At 39.7% G+C, this 21966-nt stretch overlaps 1 protein-coding gene across 1 annotated transcript in view; it reads left to right on the top strand.

Annotated features, from left to right (window-relative positions):
• The window catches only part of DMD (dystrophin), a 2416993-nt gene that overhangs the window by 303498 nt on the left and 2091529 nt on the right, over window positions 1-21966 (top strand). The window lies entirely within an intron of this gene.

Genomic DNA, 21966 nt, shown 5'->3' with positions numbered 1-21966 from the left:
TTTGTATTGTGTTGTATTATGGAGGTATAACATTTAGTACCAATTAATGCCATTCATTTGATAGATACCGAGAATACATACAAGCAGGTAGTTCATGATCATTTTTAATTATGAGCACGTTACTTATAAGTAATTGACAAAAAAATATATACAGTGCTTTTTAAAATAATTAAATAATGGTTAACCTTTATAATTAGTATTGTGGTCAAACTAATCCAGGTCGTTCAGGGCCGCCATCAGGGGGGTATTAGGGGTACTGGTGTGAGGGGCCCGACCAAACCTAATTGAAAGGGGGGCCCGGCAACTGCCGCGACTTGCCTTTGGTAGAAAAAAACGGGCCCCTACAATGGGGCCCGTTTTTTTCACCACAGAATGTCGTGAGCTGCGGGCCCCCCCTCTCGTCATGGGGGCCGTCGAACCGCCCGCGCGCGCGACCGATCGCGCACACAAGGAAACTCCCGCGCGTGTGCACTCGCAAGCGCGCACCCACGAACGCCCGCACTCGAGACCGCCCGCACGCACACCCGCGAAAGCGCGCACCCGCGACAGCCCGGGCGACAGCCCAGATGCGACTGCACGCGCGCACCCGCGAACGAAGCGCGCGCAGCCGCGGACACACATGGACAGAACTTACCTGGAGCCTGGCTGGAGGTGAAGGACTGGACGTTTGGACCGAAGACATCGCCTGAAGAGGACTGGAGTGGGAGCAGCTCTTCTGACACAGTGAGTAAAATGTCTCAAAGTGCTGTTTAAGTATGGCCCTGTTCACACAGAGTATTTTGCAGGCAGAAAAAAAATCTGCCTCAAAGTTCCTTAAAGAATTTTGAGGCAGATTTTGACCTGCCCACACTATCTTGCCGCGTTTTTTTGCTGCGTTTTTTGCCTGCAGCGATTGAGGACAGCAGACAAAAAACGCAGCGAAAAATGCATTTTCTGCCTCCCATTGATTTCAATGGGAGGTCAGAGGCGGAACCGCGGCAAGAAAGGACGTGCTGCTTTTTCTTTTTTCCGCGACTGGCTCCCATTGATTTCAGATTAAATCAATGGGAGGCGGTTTTGGAAGTTTTTTGGTGCTGATTCTGACGCAGTGTCCGAGTCAATATCAAGGCCCAAAAACTCTGTGAACTGGGCCTTATTGTTAGTGCTTATTCAGACGAACGTGTAATACGTCCGTGCAACGTGCGTGATTTTCACGCGCCTCGCACGGACCTATGTTACTCTACGGGGCCGTGCAGACTGTCCGTGAGTTTCATGCAGCGTGTGTCCGCTGCGTAAAACTCACGACATGTCCGATATTTGTGCATTGTTCGCGCATCACGCACCCATTGAAGTCAATGGGTGCAAGAAAATCACGCCCAGCACTTCCGCAGCAGTATAAACTATGAATGAAAACAGAAAAGCACCACGTGCTACAAATATACAAACAGAGTGTCATAATGATGGCGGCTGCGCGAAAATCACGCAGCCACACATCATACGCTGCTGACACACGGAGCTGTTATGGACCTTTTGCATGCACAAAACGCCACGTTTTTTGCGCGTGCAAAAAGCACACGCTCATGTGAATCCGGCCTTAGGGTAGGAACACACTAGGCATGAACACTGCAGATTTTATGCAACACATTCTATTGTGGAAAATCCGCAGCGTATCACAGTCGCAGCAGAGTGGATGAGATTTGAACAAATCTCATTCACACGCTGCAAAAAAAAGTGACCTGCAGTGTGGCTTTTTAAGCCGCAGCATGTCAATTTATTCTGTGGAATCGCTGCTCCTCTGTTGCGGAAATGCTGCGGTTCTGCCGCAAAAATCACAAATGAGAAAAAAAAAGGTACTTTTTTAAATTGATAAAGTTTAAACTTGCCCCGGCTGTAGTCCTGGTGACGCGATCCTCTATTCTTAGCACAGCTTGGCCTCCTGTCATGACGTTTCATCCCATGTGACTGCTGCAGCGGTCGCATGGTCTACAGCGTCATCCCAGGAGGCGGGGCTACGTTCAGAAGAGAGACATGCGTCACCTAAACTACGGCCGGGGCAAGTCTAAACTTTTTTTTCCCTGCAGGATTCCCGCAGCGGACATGCCTCACGAAACCTGCGCCACTATTTGGTGCGGTTTTGCCGTCGGAATTCCCTGCGGCTACCGGGGCGGATAAGTTGTGTAGTTTTACTCAGCATATCCGCCTAGTGTGTTCCTTATGATGTCGCTCCTGGAGCTGCTGCCGGTCTCTAAATAGGCAGTTGGTCCAGTAGAATTTGGAATTGTTTTTTTTTGTGAACCAGCTTAAAAAAATACAAAACTTTTGTGTTAGGGCCTGTTCACATCACCGTTTGCTTCCGCTCCGGGGTTCCGTCTGAGGTTTCTGTCGGGTGAACCCCGCAACGGAAAGTGAAAGTGACAGCACAGCTTCCGTTTCAGTCACCATTGATCTCAATGGTGACGGAAACATCGCTAATGGTTTCCGTTCGTCACCATTCCGGCTGGTTTTCGGACGGAATCAATAGCGCAGTCGACTGCGCTAATGGTGACGGAAACGGAAGCTGTGCTGTCACTTTCACTTTCCGTTGCGGGGTTCACCTGACGGAAACCTCAGACGGAACCCCGGAACGGAAGCAAACGGTGATGTGAACAGGCCCTAACACAAAAGTTTTGCATTTTTTTAAGCTGGTTCACAAAAAATAATAATTCCAAATTCTACTGAACCAACTGCCTATTTAGAGACCGGCAGCAGCTTCAGGAGCGACATCATAAGGAACACACTAGGCGGATATGCTGTGTAAAACTACACAGCTTATCCGCCCTGCTAGCCGCAGGGAATTCTGCCAGCTAAACCGCACCAAATAGTGGCACAGGATTGGTGAGGCATGTCCGCTGCGGGAATCCTGCAGGGAAAAAAAGTTTAGACTTGCCCCGGCCGTAGTCCTGGTGACGCATCTCTCTCTTCTGGGATGACGCTGTAGACCATGTGACTGTTGCAGCGGTCACATGGGATTAAACGTCATGACAGGAGGCCAAGCTGCGCTTAGAATAGAGGATCGCGTCACCAGGACTATGGCCGGGGCAAGTCTAAACTTTTTTATAAAACCTTTTTCTCGTGTGATTTTTGCGCAGAACCGCAGCATTTCCGCAACAAAGGAGCAGCGATTCCACAGAATAAATTGACATGCTGCGGCTTAAAAAGCCACACTGCAGGTCAATTTTTTTTGCAGCATGTGGATGAGATTTGTTCAAATCTCATCCACTCAGCTGCGACTGTAATACGCTGCGGATTTTCCACAATAAAATGTGTTGCATAAAATCTGCAGTGTTCATGCCTAGTGTGTTCCTACCCTAAGGCCGGATTTACACGAGCGTGTGCTTTTTGCGCGCGCAAAAACGTGGCGTTTTGCGCATGCAAAAGGTCCATAACAGCTCCGTGTGTCAGCAGCGTATGATGCGTGGCTGCGTGATTTTCGCGCAGCCGCCATCATTACGACACTCTGTTTGTATGTTTGTAGCACGTGGTGCATTTCTGTTTTCATTCATAGTTTATACTGCTGCGGAAGTGCTTCCATGTGCTGGGCGTGATTTTCACGCACCCATTGACTTCAATGGGTGCGTGATGCTCGAACAATGCACAAATATAGGACATGTCGTGAGTTTTACGCAGTTCACAGAGTTTTTGGGCCTTGATATTGACTCAGACATTGCGTCAGAATCAGCACCAAAAAACTTCCAAAACCGCCTCCCATTGATTTAATCTGAAATCAATGGGAGCCAGTCGCGGAAAAAAGAAATAGCAGCACGTCCTTTCTTGCCACGGTTCTGCCTCTGACCTCCCATCGAAATCAATGGGAGGCACAAAATGCATTTTTCCCTGCGTTTTTTGTCTGCTGTCCTCAATCGCCGTGGGCAAAAAACGCGGCAAGATTGTGTGGGCAGGTCAAAATCTGCCTCAAAATTCGGTGCGCGGTTCCAGGCGGGTGCGCATGCGCGGGATTTTTCGGGTGCGCGCGATCGTTCGCACGGGCGGCGGTGTTTGACGGCCCCCATGTTACCCAGGGCCGCCATCAAGTGGGGTATTAGGGGTACTGATGTGAGAGGCCCGGCCAAACCTAATTGAAAGGGGTGCCCACAGCTCACGACATTCTTTTGGTGAAAAAAACGGGCCCCATTGCAGGGGCCTGTTTTTTTTCTACCGAAGGCAAGTCGCGGCAGTTTGCCGGGCCCCCCTTTCAATTAGGTTTGGCCGGGCCTCTCACATCAGTACCCCTAATACCCCCCCTGATGGCGGCCCTGGGTACCATGATATAGTGCTGGACGGAGTACCGTTAACAGGCGGTGCCACGGTAGGGGGACCCAGAAAATTTAGCTGTAGGGGGCCCTGAAATTCCTGATGGCGGCCCTGTGGTCGTTAACAGGAGGTCAACGTCCGGTCCAGAAATAAGTATCTCAGGCCAGTAAGGTCAGGCCAGAGATCAGTATACGGATAATCGAATAAAGTGGAGTCAAGACGAACCTGGGGATCACAGGGAACAACAGGAAAAAGGCTAGATAACCTTACTACCAAAGCTGAGAATCAATCAAGAAATTCTAGGAATAGTTTCCCTTTTAAGGTCTTCCTATGACCTCATCCCACAGCATTCGGACCTAGTTCCTACGGCTGAGCTGCGCACAGTTCAGAGAAGGAAGCTGTGAAATCACCTAGGCAATGGGGCAAAATATTTTTCGGAATGAGCGGAAGGACACCCCACCGGCTAGATGGAGTACCTCAGAGGGTTGTGGATCACGATCTCTGCCATAGCCCCAGCCAGACAGATAAAGTGCCATGGGGGGACGTCCTGTATAGCGTCCCCCGACATCAATGTAAGGAATATTATCATTTTCTATGTATTTATATATTTACATTTATTAATAAATGAGGATTTTACTATTGAATATTTTTCAGCTTGTTAGTCTAAGTGTCAAGCACAGTTGATAAACCATTTTGGGTATTACAACTGATACTGCATGCTACATTCAGTTGCACTTGCCGATTGTTGTTAAATTAAATAGAGTCAAATAGCTGACCAGAAGATGACTTTTTGATATTATCTCAAAGACGTATTATACTGTAGTTACATGAGCAGATGCAAATGTTATGACAAGTATGTTGGGGCTTTACAAAACGTGTAGCCTTGAGATTTTTTTTGAGATCACCTTGAACTGTGTTGTTTTCTCTAAGCCACTGGATTTTATATCACAGGTCAGTATTTATGCTTCTGCTGTTTTCCCACTAAAGATTTGATGCAGTCTTGATTAACATAATAGGTGAGCTGGTTTATATTTACCTACACATTTAATGCCTCACAATATTGAACCATAAGCCTGAAAAACAGGGGGCACTCTAGTCTTAGAGACAATGCTTTCTGTGCTGAAGACTCACAGGATGTACAAACATTAACCCTTTCAGGACCAAGGTCTTTAGATGGCTGAATGTCCATAGCAAAATGTCACATTTTGGAATGAAACATTCCAAAATTGAATATTTTTGTTTTGTTTTCTACTTTAGCTAAATATTCTTGTTCCCTTTTCAAGTTGGGCTTTGACATGGTTCCAAAACAATGCCAGTATCTTATTTTTTTTTTGTTTTATACAGGGCAAAAATAGAAAAAAATGGAAAAAACAATTCCTTTTTTTTTAGTTTTTTTTTAGCTTTGGGGTAATATATTTTGCATGATTTGGACACAATATTACAAGGGTTCAAGATGCCCATGTGACGTGCTTCCATTTCATAGAGTATGCTCCTGATGATACAGGTGAGTTATGTATTTTTATTGTTTCTAATTTTTTTATGTTTTTTGTTTATTTATTTTTCACTGGATTTATTGATTTCACACTTGTTGCCCCCTGATACTGGAGTAAACTGGGATGGCATGTTCTGTTTCCTCCCAGCATCCCTTAGATCACATACAATAAAGATATAATGGCTGCTTGGCATTAGATCACATTTAGCATTGATCTGTGCACAGGGGGATGCTGGGAGGACCCAGATCATGTCCTCCCAGCATGCTTCTCTCCTCCTTGTCACAGTTGGATACCTGTGACATCATCGTGACGTCACAGGTTTATATGGCAACGGCCTGAATGGAGGAAGGAAGTTTCCTGCATTTAAGTTCCAGTACTAAACATAGTGCTTACTTTGAGAGTTGTGTTAAGCATTTTTTTTGTAAGATGGAGTTGTTCTTTCAGCTCCCTACACCTCAGGAGTGGCAGGCTGGCTCTTTAATGGCAAAGTGCGATATAGTGCAATCTGCAATCTGTAGATATGCGCGCTGGCTGCATGTACATCGGTGGCTAGGACTGTATAATCTACAGATTGGCGGTGGGAAGGGGTTAAGAGTTAGAAACAGTAATGTAACTAAAAAGAGGTGTTGCCATTGGCAAGCAATCAGATTACAGCAAAAACTTTTTACAAAAACTAATTGTAAAATGTAAGCCATAATATGGTTAGTTGCTATGGAGAAGTGATCTAATTTTCCTTTAACATTAGTAAAAATATCCCCCACAGAAAAAGTTTTTTCTGGTGTCAAGAACCCTAAGAATATTTAGTTTTTGTGTTGACACATATCGAGAGCTGTAATATTTTACTTTTCCATTAATGTAGCTGATGAGGGCTTGTTTGCTTGAGGGATGAGGTGTATTTTCCAAAAGCACAATTTTAGAGAATTTTTGACTTAGCGATTCATTTTTATTAATATCATTTTTATTAATCTGAATTCCTCCCCCTAAAATTATGGTTATTCAATAGGTCATTAGTATTGGGGTCATATTCATCAAATATTTATTACACAGTAAAAGTACTTTTCATGGGAAAAAAAGATGTGATTGTTTGAAAACTTTGTTGAAAACTTTTTCAGAATTTATTCTGTTTTGAAGGCAAAGGGTGGTCGCACCAAATATTGATTTAATTTAGATTTCTCTTCTGTTCATTAACTTGTATTTTGTTAATTGATAAAAAAAAATATCACTTCTATTTTTCGATAGCCTAACTCCGAACGGTCTAAATGAAAATTTAGAAACAATATAAAATAGCATTCACAACTAATGCAATAAAACTATTTTTCATATTATTAACTTTCATATTATGAACTAGTTACCATCACAAGATCCACCGTTTCCTTTCTCATACTCTTTTCTTCAAACTGTAATCCGATATAGCATCAGTAGTCAGATCCTTTTCTCACTCAATCCAAAACCAGCATCACGTGCTAATTTCTCACAAAACACCAGAAAACTAACAAACAAAAAACATCCTTTTATAAAATTCACTCTGAGGTCTGAGAAGATCTCTATAAAAAACGACAAGGAGACTCTCGATCCAAAAATCTGGTGTGTAAGGCCACGTTCACACGTGGCAGAATTTTTCCCCTGCAAATGTTGGTGTAGATTTGGGGCAATTACGCAACAAATCTGCACCAACATTTGCATATTTGACAGGTAATTCAGACATTGCAGAAAAGACAGCGGACTTGCCACAGATTTCAGTTTTTGCATTGCAAAGGCTGAAATCCGCAGTGAAATTCCGCTGCTTCTCCGCAATGTAATGAGCATGCTGCAGAGGGGAAATTCTGCACCGCAGCCTAATTTCTGCACAGTTAAGTTCCACAACGTCTGAACTAAGTTTCCTAAAAATGTATAGAAACAAATGTAAAAAAACGGCTGCTGCAGAATTCCACTGCGGACTGTCCGCAGCGGAATTCAACAGCAATTCCACCACGTCCGAACATGGCCTAAAAGTCCATCCACTCCTAGGTCACAGATAAATCCCCATGAAAACAATGAGTTTTTCATTGTTCCATCCCAGCCACTGCACCAGGGGCAATACCTTGGTATCCTGGCAACTGCTAGGAATGGGGAAGAAGTGGCCAATCAGCAACCAATCAGAAGTGATAATAGGGCAACGAATCAGAGCTCAACCCTGCTTAGCATCATAGGTTGCTAGGTGACCATGATGTAGGTACACCAAACATCAACAGGAGAAAGCGAAGAAGAAATAAAGTAGCGGTATTATATTTTTCTAAGTTACATGTCTACAACACTCATTATTCTTAAGAACACGTTTTTTTTATATCAACAAACACAATATGAATAAATGATTTCAACAAACAATAAGGAATAATGCAACATCAAAAGCAAATATTTTTCTAAACACTCCCATGTTGAACTCCTACCATTAACATCTGACCGGGGCTTTGTTAACGATGCAAGGCTATATATGGAGAGTAGGTGGCAGGAGTTTTTAGATGCCTGATGAAGACCTCGATACAAGGTTGAAACGTGTAGCACTCTGTCTTATTTATTTATATGTGAAAATTTTTATTCACATATAACTCAACGGTGGATTTACTTGAACAAACCTGCACAAGAGCTCCCCACGAAGAAGTACCTTTTTTCTACTGTTACCCAGACATTGGGAGGACCTCAAGCACAGGAGCTAATACTCAGCGTCCACTCCGGAGGCCTTCATATTGTACGGACATCAGGGTCATAGACCCGATACGTTCTAAAGTTAAGTTGTGCCGATGATTCTGCACAACTTGCCCAAGTGTGTCCATTCAGATTTACGAACTCTTATCACATCAATCCCCTATGTTATCACCTTAGAGTAGCGCTGTCACCCTTTTTTTTTTCTGTAAGCACAACACTTCTAATTTTGAAAGCATACTTACTTTGCTTGAAAAAGGTCCTATAGAAGGACGTTAACATTGCAGCTTGTGCTGACTGAATAAACCACTTTTTCTTACCACATCGGAGTGCTGTGGGATTTCTTCTATATTTACCCATATCCCTTGGATCAGGATTACCTGCTTGCACCCACTACCATCATGGAATTGAATATTAAGTGCTGCTATATATACACTGCTGTGTATATATACACTCCTGTGTATATATACACTCCTCAACATTTAAGTTGCAACATCAAAAAGTGTATGTTTGGGAATCGTGCAAATGATGGGATCGATAGACATGTTAATGAAATGCAAATGTAAAAAAAATGTAAACAAAATATTCCAAACATTTTGATTTATTCAGTATTGAGTATGAGCACCATGTGCAGAAATACACACACTTACACGCCTTGGCATGCTATCAATGAAGTTATTAATGGTTGTCTGAGGAATGTTATGCCACACTGAACGCACTTAGGTGTGCAAATCATCAAGATTTGCTGCTGGCAGCTCAATTTGCAATTGCCAACCAATGACGTCCCAGATGGGCTCAATAGGAGACAAGTCCGGAGACGCTGCAGGCCATGATAGCATGTTTAGGCCATGCAGGCTGCTCACAGTAGCACAAGCAACATGCGGCCCGGCATTTTCCTGTTGAAAAACGACTTCTGGGACACTTTGGAGAAATGGCTGTACCACTGGTTCTACGACCAAATCAATGTAACGCCAAACTGTTGGTGTACCTGAACTGAAGACTACAGGGGTTCCGGCTACCAAATATTATGCCAACCCACACCATAAACCCGGGAGTAGAATCGGTGTGACGTTCCCTTGTGAATGCCTCTTCATGGCATTGCCCACCTGGTATATATGTATATATATATATATATATATATATATATATACACACTACCGTTCAAAAGTTTGGGGTCACCCAGACAATTTTATCAAATGAGTTGCAAAATTACTAGAAAATATAGTCAAGACATTGACAAGGTTAGAAATAATGATTTTTATTTGAAATAATAATTTTCTCCTTCAAACTTTGCTTTCATCAAAGAATGCTCCATTTGCAGCAATTACAGCATTGCAGACCTTTGGCATTCTAGCTGTTAATTTGCTGAGGTAATCGGGAGAAATTTCACCCCATGCTTCCAGAAGGCCCTCCCACAAGTTGGATTGGCTTGATGGGCACTTCTTGCGTACCATGCGGTAAAGCTGCTCCCACAACAGCTCTATGGGGTTTAGATCTGGTGACTGCGCTGGCCACTCCATTACAGATAGAATACCAGCTGCCTGCTTTTTCCCTAAATAGTTCTTGCATAATTTGGAGGTGTGCTTTGGGTCCAAGTCCTGTTGTAGGATGAAATTGGCTCCAATCAAGCGCTGTCCACAGGGTATGGCATGGCGTCGCAAAATGGAGTGGTAGCCTTCCTTATTCAAAATCCCTTTTACCTTGTACAAATCTCCCACTTTACCAGCACCAAAGCAACCCCAGACCATCACATTACCTCCACCATGCTTGACAGATGGTGTCAGGCACTCTTCCAGCATCTTTTCAGTTGTTCTGTGTCTCACAAATGTTCTTCTGTGTGATCCAAACACCTCAAACTTTGATTCGTCTGTCCATAACACTTTTTTCAAATCTTCCTCTGTCCAATGTCTGTGTGCTTTTGCCCATATTAATCTTTTCCTTTTATTAGTCAGTCTCAGATATGGCTTTTTCTTTGCCACTCTGCCCTGAAGGCCAGCATCCCGGAGTTGCCTCTTCACTGTAGACGTTGACACTGGCGTTTTGCGGGTACTATTTAATGAAGCTGCCAGTTGAGGACCTGTGAGGCGTCTATTTCTCAAACTAGAGACTCGAATGTACTTGTCTTGTTGCTCAGTTGTGCAGCGGGGCCTCCCACTTCTCTTTCTACTCTGATTAGAGGCTGTTTGTGCTGTTCTCTGAAGGGAGTAGTAGACACCGTTGTACGAAATCTTCAGTTTCTTGGCAATTTCTCGCATGGAATAGCCTTCATTTCTAAGAACAAGAATAGATTGTCGAGTTTCACATGAAAGCTCTCTTTTTCTAGCCATTTTGAGTGTTTAATCGAACCCACAAATGTAATGCTCCAGATTCTCAACTAGCTCAAAGGAAGGTCAGTTTTATAGCTCCTCTAAACAGCAAAACTGTTTACAGCGGTGCTAACATAATTGCACAAGGGTTTTCAAGTGTTTTCTAATCATCCATTAGCCTTCTAACACAGTTAGGCTGGGTTCACACAACCTATTTTCAGACGTATTATGCCTCATTTTACGTCTGAAAATAGGGCTACAATACGTCGGCAAACATCTGCCAATTCATTTGAATGGGTTTGCCGACGTACTGTGCAGACGACCTGTAATTTACACATCGTCGTTTGACAGCTGTCAAACGACGACGCGTAAATTGACTGCCTCGGAAAAGAAGTGCAGGACACTTCTTTGCAACGTAATTTGAGCCGTTCTTCATTGAAGTCAATGAAGAGCAGCTCAAGATTACAGGCGTCAAAGACGCCTCACATAATACGAGGAGCAGCATTTACGTCTGAAACGAAGCAGCTGTTTTCTCCTGAAAACAGTCTGTCTTTTCAGACGTAAAAGCCTCTCATCGTGTGCACATACCCTTAGCAAACACAATGTACAATTAGAACACTGGAGTGATGGTTGCTCGAAATGGGCCTCTATACACCTATGTAGATATTGCATTAAAAAACAGACATTTTCAGCTAGAATATTCATTTAGCACATTAACAATGTATAGAGTGTATTTCTGATTAATTTAATGTTATCTTCATTGAAAAAAAACTGTGCTTTTCTTTCAAAAATAAGGACATTTCTAAGTGACCCTAAACTTTTGAACGGTAGTGTATATTATTATTATTTTGTTACATTTCGGATTCCTTGTTGCCTATGATTTGTTACTTATTCTTTTTTCTCATATTTTTCTGTTGCTATAAAAAAAGAGACTTTTTTTGTATGAGAGGTGCAGCCTAGTATATGTGTTATCCTTTCCTTTATTTCTTGTTTATTTCATAGGACAGCACAAGATCAAAAAAAGGAAATCCTATTTGTCTCTTCTCTGTTGTCAGCTTAGAGCAGATTTGGTGTTAACCTAAAGAGGATCAGTCACCTCTCCCGACATGTCTGTATTAGTAAATAATTGTAATCCCCATAGATAAATAATTCTTGAGCATTTTTTCGTAGAATTCTACACAGTGCCATTCCTCTATTATTCCTCCTAAAAATGTATGAATAAATTGTCATTTGGGTGTTACTAGTTTGGAGTGTGTCCCTACACTTGCTGAATATGTCCAATCAGTGCTGATGAAGTGTGACTGTGTAGGGACATGCCCCTCTAACAAAGGGAATAGTAACAAAGTTGCAGTTGTCAATTTATTCATAAATTTCTAGCAGGAATAACAGAGAAATAGCACAACATAGAGTCCTAAGAAATTATGTTCCAGAAATGTATTTAATGGGTAATACAAGTATAAGTAAAATAGACTTGTTAGGATAAGGCCACACGGTCCGTCGTTTACGCGATTTTGTTGCAGTTTTGTTATGTTTGAAAACCGCATGCGGTCAACTGCATCCGTTTTTTTGTCTCTGTAATGCAGCAGTTCTGTTTTTTTACACCCATTGTTTATGCACATAGTTTTCACTGGTGTTAAAGTTTCTTAGGTGCTTCCTTAATATAGTTCATTACAATGCATCGCAGAACTGTTAGGGTAAGGCCACACGGAGCGTCGTTGACGCGGTTCTGTTGCGTTCGAAAACAGCATGCGGTCAACTGCATGCGTTTTTTGTCTCTGTAATGCTGCAGTTCTGTTGCGTTTTTTAAGGAAATAATTGATGGACATAGTTTTCACCCATGTTGGAGTTTGTTAGGAGCTTCCTGTATATAGTTCATTACAATGCATTGCAGAACTGTTAGCAAAAACGCGAGTAGTTCAGCAACAACTTTGGCAGCGCGGTCATTAACTGCATGTGGTCGGACATTATGAAGATGTGGTCGGACATTATGAAGATGCAGTTAACCACACAAAAAACACATTGTAATATAATAGAAGCAGTCAGTCCATAACAAAAATGTCACCAGTGACCTATTGAAAGATGACTTGCTGCGGTTTAAAAAACGCAACATAAACGCAACGTGGTCACACCATGTGGCCTTACCCTTTGAAACTTCAACAGAGACAAAAAAAACACATGCAGTTGACCGCATACGGTTATTAAATGCAACAAAACCACAACAAAACCGCGTCAACGACGCACCGTGTGGCCTTACACTTAGGGGAGGTGACAGGTCCTCTTTAACACTTGAGTAAACTTACACAAAATAGTTAACAGGACCCTACATAACACACTCATAAGTTGCATAGTATAAACCCATGTTGAAGTCCGTGTTGGTCCATGTGGGTCTTCATGCACTGTCGTGATAGGATATGGTCTGTGAAAAGGCATGCACATTTTTTTAAACTTAGTTTCAACTCTGTGCTGTCTTCCAATATGCAGTTTATTCAGCACTAAATACTGAAATTGGATGAGTCATTAAGGGGATAATATAAAAAAATATTCTACAATAAATTAATTTGATCAGATTTTCCAAAAGTTTTTGATTTAGCAAACCGCTGCAAATTAGCAACCACTTGATAACAAACATGCCACTGATGAAATAGGGTGCTTTAGTATGTTTGCCCAAATCCAGTTCTAAGTTTGCTGTACTATATGTACGGATGTAGCGAATCTTATCTTGATTCTGATAACTTGCTGCAGCGTGATATCACACAACAAAAGCCATTGAAAAGTCATTGAAAAAGTCAAGTTAAAGTTTCTTGCAACTGTGTATTTAATGCGCTATAAGTCAAGATAAAGATGGCTACATCTGTAGGTGTCCAGCTCTTTACACGTCTAACATTCTTTGTTAGCCACTGTTGTTGTCGTTTGCCATATGGCCCGAAATTCTGCACATGCGGCGTTTACTGGTAAACTGCAGGCATGCGCATTGCGCGGATGAAGCTAAGGATGGTACACTTTGCTTAGCTGTGCATGTCCAGAGGATACCAGTTAATGACGTTTGCAATGGATTTTGGGCCAGCGAGCTGATGTTAAATGACAACAGGGGATGCAAGCAAGGAAGAATGGCAATGTAAAGAGCTGGGATGCCATGGGATGATTACTGGTAAGACATTTATTTATATAGAACTTGATTTTAGCAGACATATTAAAATAGCCTGTCTTTAAAACTCTTTAAAAGCCTCACAAATTTGCAACAAATGCATTCTGACCGAATCAAATCGGACGGCTGATTTGAAGGAATCCGACACAAAACAAATTTCGGGGAAATTTGATTATCTCTAATTAATGTCCTATTTTGTAAAATGCAATACTGTATATTGAGATAGGGATACAGCAATGTGCTTGCATTTTAGTAACAATGCATTTAACATTTAAATTTCTAAAGTTTACATAAATCAAATCACAATCAGTCCTTATGCAACCATATATATAAACATATGTATTTTGCGCTTCATGTGGTGTCATATGCAGTCTGAGACAATCAGATATCTCCCCATTTCTGCTTCTTTTCCCCTCTCATAGTCTTAAGTCTGAGAGAGAAAGAAAGAGAAACTGCAGTTGCACCCCCTCCTCCACCTCCTTGCTGTCTTTACTGTATTACTCTTGCTGGATTTTTTGGGTACTCAAGTTTTTTAAACATTTACATAATGTAGTATGCAGGAATGGGAATTCGACTTTCCCTGCCTACAAAATGCTAGAAGGTGAATAAGATGCCAGTTTGTCTATCAATATATACTATGCTGTTTCTTTTATTTACAAATAATACTGATTTTGTGAAAAATTATAAGCACAGGAACTTGTTAGAGCTTCATTATGTATATTCCTGTTATTTTAGGTTGTATGCCATTTAAATATAATATACATTTAGCTTGCATTTATACATAACAAAGTAATTAGGTTCACACTGTTTATATAGAAATGGGGATGTCAAATTAAGATGACAAATTCTGGTTCTTATATGGACAAAGAATGTGTCTTTTGTTTCATAGTATACATAGGGAATAGTTCTGCTTCTGCTACGACATTGGTAGTACTGTATAAAAATCACTTTTAGTACTGATATGAAAACTGGCCTCTGTGGAATATGTCGTACTTATCGGGGTAGCTTTACAAGTTATTGGTGACTATTTGGTGTATTAATATCTTCTACACGTTGGTTGTTGTATTACCTGTTATCAGGAGGGCGTTTTGATCTATAGCAGGAATATCAAATGATTTGTCCATGCAATTTATTTTATGCATCTGAAGCCCTTTTCACTAGGGATTTGATTTCTTTGTTTGATATAATTTAATTTTTATTGATTTTATTCTGCAAGAGTTCAGCAAATATCATATATGTTTTGTGAAATACTTTACGATGATATTTACCAAAGTCTATCCAATTCTCAATGTTCAATGCATATTTATAACATATGCTGATAAAATTTATATTTCAGAATGATGTAAGCTTGAGTAGATGAAACTGTAGCTCAACATATCCTCATTTCTGCACATTCCAGGTCATAATAATTTCTGAACCGTTTTAATTTCTTTGATAAACCAAATAGAAAATGGTGCAAATTGTGCTAACTTTCTCAAAATAACGTGTGTGTCATAATAAAGTTGGAAACACTCATTAGGCATGTTAATCATTATAAATTAGGTGCAAACCATGTACTTTTGTTTTTGCACAATGATGCAGAGTTTCTATTGGTGTTTTGCTAGAATTCCATCGCAAATTGACCTTCCTTTTTGCACAAATAATTTAAGACAAATTTATCAATGAAATGCACCAAAAAGAATAGATGCTTGCGACTTGCCTGACAAGAGGGTGTAACTTAGTGGAAAGGGAGTGACTTAAGATGCACCAAATTGTGCATTGGACTAAAATAAGCCAACAAAGAGGTCATAAAAAGTTAGACAGAAGTGTCTAAAGTTGCGCCAAATTTTATCATCCAGCATGAGCCATTGTGATAAGCTTGCTGCATCTAGTTTAATTCTAAGCTGTCTAAATTTAAGACAGTATTTGTAAGCCACCTCAATGTGTAACAGAATTCTAGCACATTCTGTTTAGTAGATTTCCCATTTTGACAGTCCAGAGGTCAAGTTCCTGTATCAGTAGGGTCATCATTTTCACTTTTGTTGAAAAGTCAAATCTTCAACATGGTTTTAAATGTTGAATGACAAGTCCTAATTTTTAAACAATGGAAAATATAGGTGATGTCGGTTGTTGCGTGTCATAGATATAACTCATTTTTATTCCGTATGTAACTGGTGTAATACTATAATACATAAGTTGCAAAGTAGAGAATTTAAAATTGTTGTCTGATTTAGAAGAAAAAATTGTGAAATATGTTGAGAAATACGGCAAAACTTTAGATAAACATTTTGTTCTCCCATATTTTCTAAAAAAAATTTGACATTCAATTTCTAATACACAAGTAGAAGAGTGAGCTCAGAGAAACTGAAATGAGTCATGCAACTTTATAAGGACAGGATTTTAGCCTCTGAACATAAACAAGAATTCTTTTGGTTACTGAGAGAAAGTAGAGATCTTAAAAATGGTGAGAAATTGAAACAAAGTACTTTGAAATATTATGTGACTATTCAATATACAATATTGCAAACAAAATTAAATCAGTCTTGGTATAAATGTTGCAGCATAACCTATATTTTGACAATATATTTTCTAAGCAACCATATTGACAGATATGTGCCAGGTTAAGGATTAAAGTGGAGATGCAAGCGGAATAAAGTTTTTTTTATTATTTTATGCTTTAAAAGTAGGTCAGGGTTGTAATATAAAATTTTAGCATATTAAAATGGTATTAATTGGAAACTTGCACTGCTGTAATTTGTAAAAACAAGATCATTCTATTACAGAATAAGTCACACAGCTAAGAATGATAACTGATCTTTCAATTATAGAAACTTCCTACGCACAGTGAAACAGCCAACATTAGAAAGCCCATCATTAATCCACAGTATTCCCCAGCACATCCATCCATATAATTGATGTTAACTACTTTTTTAAATGTCACAACTGTTTGAACATTGTCCATATTCAAAAGTACCAAAATACAATGTTTTTCCCACTGAGAAGATAAATATGCTCAAAGTCGTGTTTCTGAAATGTCACAAATATAAATTATGATTTATGTTCAATACCACTGGCTCATAGCAGTTGATTTTATACATTATTAGTGAATATTATCCTTAGCAAATTAACCACAGGATAACCCAGACTTTAATTTATGCCACTGTAATGTGTGCATGAGATACCTTATATACCTGTTTAAGAGATGACAAAGAAGCTAGGTAGGTATCTAGGAATAACCCAAAATATTATCCTTGCTCATTATGTAATTGTAATTGCTTTTATTGCCTTTTTATAAAAGGACTATAAACTCTTCACTTATTTTTATTTATTTATACATAATTATTAATACTAAGATACATAGAAATATTATATTAATATTAAAACAAATCATAAGAAAGTATATAAAGTTTATGTGTATGGGTTAAAAATTGCAAGAAAGATGCCATTGTCCTCCAAAAAATGGGATAAAATAATATTGGCTACTGTGATAATTGATTATCTCTGCTTAGCCATGGACTCCTCAAGTCCTCTGAAGCATCTAGCACCAAAACATCATCAGCAGATATTTTAATTTATGTAAGTTTTAAGGTGGAGCCTCCATGGTTTGGTCCTATTTTTCCATGACATCGTACAGATGCTCGATCAGATTGAAAGATGGGGAATATGGAACCAAGTTAACAGCCTGAACTCCTTGTCATGTTCCTCAAATAATTCCTGAACAAGTTTTTCAAGGCCACCGCCATTAGGGAAACTGTCTTAATGAAGGGGTGTACATGGTCTGCCAACAATTTTTAGGTAGGCAGTACATGTCAAAGTAACATCCACATGAATGGCAGGACCCAAGGTTTCCCAGAAGAACATTATCCTGAGCATCACACTGCCTCCACTGGCCTGCGTTCTTCCCGTAATGCATCCTGGTACCATCTCGTTTCCAGGTCAGCGATGCACACACACCCGGCCAGCTACATGATGTAAAGGAAAACATGATTTATCAGACTAGGCCATCTGTTTCATTGCTCCATGGTCCAGTTCTGATGCTCCCGTGCCCATTGTATACACTGTCGGTAATAGACAGAGGTTAGCACATGTACACTTACCGGTCTCAGGTTGCATAGCCCCAAACGCAATAAGCTGCAATGCACTGTGTGCTCTGACCTTTCTATCATAGCCAACATTAACTTTTTCTGCAATTTATGCTACGGTAGCTCTACAGGGGGATCGGACTAGATGGGCTAGATTTCGCTTTCCATATACAATAAGACATAATGTAACACTTCATGTAACGCTCCTTCAACTCGGATTTATTAGTTACCAATAAAAAACGCCAACACTAAATAAGAAAATATTTTCTTATCAAACGATTAAAAGCATTGTTGCAAAAATGAGTACAACATCCTAAAGTTACATAATGTAAAGCTGATCAGCAGAAGAGTCTGTGAAGTCATTATCCTTAAAAAGGTCTACTTGCTTGACAATTAGAAGTGGTATTTTACCCACTGAATAACTTTCAGTCAATGGCACCACATGTTTTAAAATAGGTATGAAACGAGGTTCTTCTGTCTGAAAATATACTTCTATTAAATTTTTCTTTGACATTTAGGGTATGTTCACATGTCTTATTTTCAGACGTTTTTTGGGCCATAAATGCCCAAAAAATGGCCAAAAAATCAGAAGCAGAATGCCTCCAAACATCTGCCCATTGATTTCAATGGAAAAAACGGCGTTCTGTTCCGACGGCCGCGAAAAAAATTGCAGGTCACTTCTTGGGACGTTTTTTGGAGCCATTTTTCATTGACTCTATAGAAAACAGCTCCAAAAATGGCCGTAAAATGCGCCACGGAAAATGCCACGAAAATCGCGAGTGGCTTAAAATAAGTCTGAAAATCAGGAGTTGTTTTCCCTTGAAAACAGCTCGTATTTTCAGACGTTTTTTAGTTTGCGTGCGAACATACCCTTAGAGGGATTGGGAGAAAAGAGGACTAAACTTGCACCAATCGTTTGGGGTCCGTATGCCAGTCCACTAGCCTGGTTTGGTGGGAGGCTACATAATAAGAGTGGAGATTGGGCAAGCCGACTCTTCCTGCTACTTAACGTCTTAAAAAGGATAGATTTTGCGTTTCTGATGGGTTTGTTAGCCAAAAGAAGGTTTGTTTGTCAAAGAAGGTTCTGGGGATGAAAATAGGAAGGGTTTGCAAGAGATAGTGGACTCAGGACTCTAAGAAGTACATTAATCTTGAATATGGATCAATGGCCGAAACAAATAGAGGTCCAATTTAACCAGCGGTCTAGATCTGGTTTTAGAGATTGGAGGCGGGAAGGAAAGTTTGTTTAGAAGAGTTTGTAGGTTTGGGTGGTGAAGTGGACTCCCAGATATTTGAGCGAGGAAGACCAACAAAATAAAAAAAATGAGGACAGAGAGGTGAGCACAGCAGGTGGGAAGTGAATATTAAGGGCTTCCGATTTCTGGAGATCTTCTAATAAGATAGGGTCGTCTAATGTGACAGCTCAGGAAGAAGGTTAGGGAGTGAGAGAAGGGGGTTTTAGGTAAAGAACAAAAGTCTCCCCAGTGGAAACACTTCCCATCCCACTCTCACCCACACTGAAAGTGTCCTATAAAATTTTTGCATCGACTCTCACTTCCCACGTTTCCCTTCACTGTTTCCCGTCATGAGAAATGCAGCATTCACACCTAGCCTCTCTGATCCAGTTTTCCACCAGTGGTTCCACCATGGCTGCTCTCATGCCTCCCAATTTATCAAAAACGGCTTTTTTTCTCCTTAGAATCTTTAAATGCTATCTCTGATCCCTATTCTATTTCTCACATCCTTCACCTGAACCAAAACACCACTGAAGAGCATATGCTCAAAAACTGGACCAGTGAGACATACTTTTTTGATGTTTCATACTGTGTTGGGGTTCCCTCCGGAACAGTCCCCCCCGCCCCTTTTCCTTCCTCTAGCACTGGTAGAGTGACCTAAATCCATTTATCTCAGATACACAAACATTAAGGCTCTACTGCCTAGCTCATGGCTCCTCTATTTATAGTTGCCTCTTGAATGCATGCTATAAAATACTCAAAATGGTACTGATCCCCCCCCCCCAAATTTCATTCTATGATACCCTCAGTTTCCTCTCTTTGATGACGCTGCCACAACGCTGAAGATACACTCTACACATTTTTTTTTATTTCTTAATCCTTGCCTCTATTTGGAGAGGTGTGGAGAATTGCTTCCAACATCACAGACTTCTCACTTCCTTTCACTCCAGCTTTTTTCCTGTTTCACCAAGCAATATTCCCAGGAGGTCCTATTAAGTATCCATCCTGAGTTGATTTGTAAACACAGCTAGAGCCTACATCACGGCCTTGTGGAGAGGTCCGAATGCAACTGTATCTAAAAAAGTAAAAAACATTTTTTAATAAAAAATATTTACTAAGTTACACAAAACACACTGATACACCTTTTTTTAATAAAAAATAAATTAAAAAAATTGCCTTTCAAAGGTGTACACAGCCTTTAAGTTTTCCTGTATTAGTGATCAGTTAGGGTCTTGTTGGTGAAGACTCTAAGGATCTAATATGTATTACATATCCTGTGTATACGGGATAAAAGTTAGAAGAGGGTAAAAACCCCTTTAAAGAGGACATAAAAGCTTTTCTGAAATTTATTTTTAATAAAGACTTGTATTCTCTATAAAATAATTATTTTGTAGCGCTTTTTCTGTTTTCTGCCATACCTCAAATATACTAATACAGTACATTGACAACTGGGCATTACCATTTCCTTTGTCAATATAGTGTGCCCCTTGCAAACTCTGACACCAACAAGATTGATTGGACAGTGTTAAAATGTAGCAATATTCCCCTTTAACAACTGCCAGTTGCCAATTTATTCATAAATTTTTCAAAGGAATTCCAGAAGGATACCACAATGTAAAGTTCTAAGAAAAGGTTCTCCAGAATTATTATTTCATGGAAAATGCAAGTATTTATTAAAACAGACATATCAGGACAGATGACAGAACCTCCTTAAATCTATAATGAAGAAATCATAGTATATAGAAACGTTGTCATAACACTGTGCCCTGAGCTTTTATTATACTTGACACATATTAGTTAATTATCAAATTAATAAATGTGTAAACTTTAATAATCTATCAAGTAACACATCTGAGTGCAAGTGAATATGGATCCAAATATAGCACATTCAAATTCTTCTCCTGAATCCAGTTCTGTGAGATTTTAATATTTCATGGGTTATTTTAGATGGATAAGCTTCATTTTCCTTGACTTCTCAGCAATAATGATTTAGCTATCCTGCCACTTCCTAGGAGTGAGTTGCATAATCTAAACAAAATATTGCAGCTAAATCCAGTGCCACATTTTATTACAAGGAGCTAAAAAAACAATATCAATTAAATATTATATAACATTAAACCAAATAGCTTTCTATAAACAATATAAATAAAATTAATTATATATATATATATATATATATATATATATATATATATATATATATAGTGTGTGCAGTACTTTATATATTACTTAATGAAACTTCTACTCTGAAATGTTTATCTTTAAGTTGTTTACCCTCGATTACCATAGAAGAATCTTAGCCCAGTCTGTATCTAACATTTAACCCTTCAGAGATATTTAACCCCTTTCATTTTTTCATCATCAAATTCCAAGAATGGGACGTAATGGGAAAAAAACTGTGATTATTCAATAGTTTTTTGGGTTTTGCTTTTACGGCGTTCACCGTACGGTAAAAATGGCATATTAATTTAATTTGGTGGGTCAATACAATTATGATACCAAAATGTATATAGTGTTTCATAATTTTTTTATTTTTTTGTTGATGGAGCTGTAAAAGGGCTTGTTGTTTTTGCATGGCGAGCTGTAGATTTTATTCATATTTGTTGTGATACATACAACTTTTTAACCACTTTAAATTCCATTTATTTGGGAAGCGAGATGGCCAAAAAATAACAATCCTACCTGTTCATAATGTGATATTTTACTAGTTTAGACTAAGGATTTTTTTACTTTTAGTAATTTTTTTATTTTATATTTTCAAAAAATGTTATTAAACAT

The sequence above is a fragment of the Rhinoderma darwinii genome, chromosome 2 (assembly GCF_050947455.1).
Source record: "Rhinoderma darwinii isolate aRhiDar2 chromosome 2, aRhiDar2.hap1, whole genome shotgun sequence".
NCBI lineage: Eukaryota > Metazoa > Chordata > Amphibia > Anura > Rhinodermatidae > Rhinoderma > Rhinoderma darwinii.
Note: the sequence above shows the minus strand (reverse complement) of the source record. Positions and strands in the feature narration are given on the sequence as shown.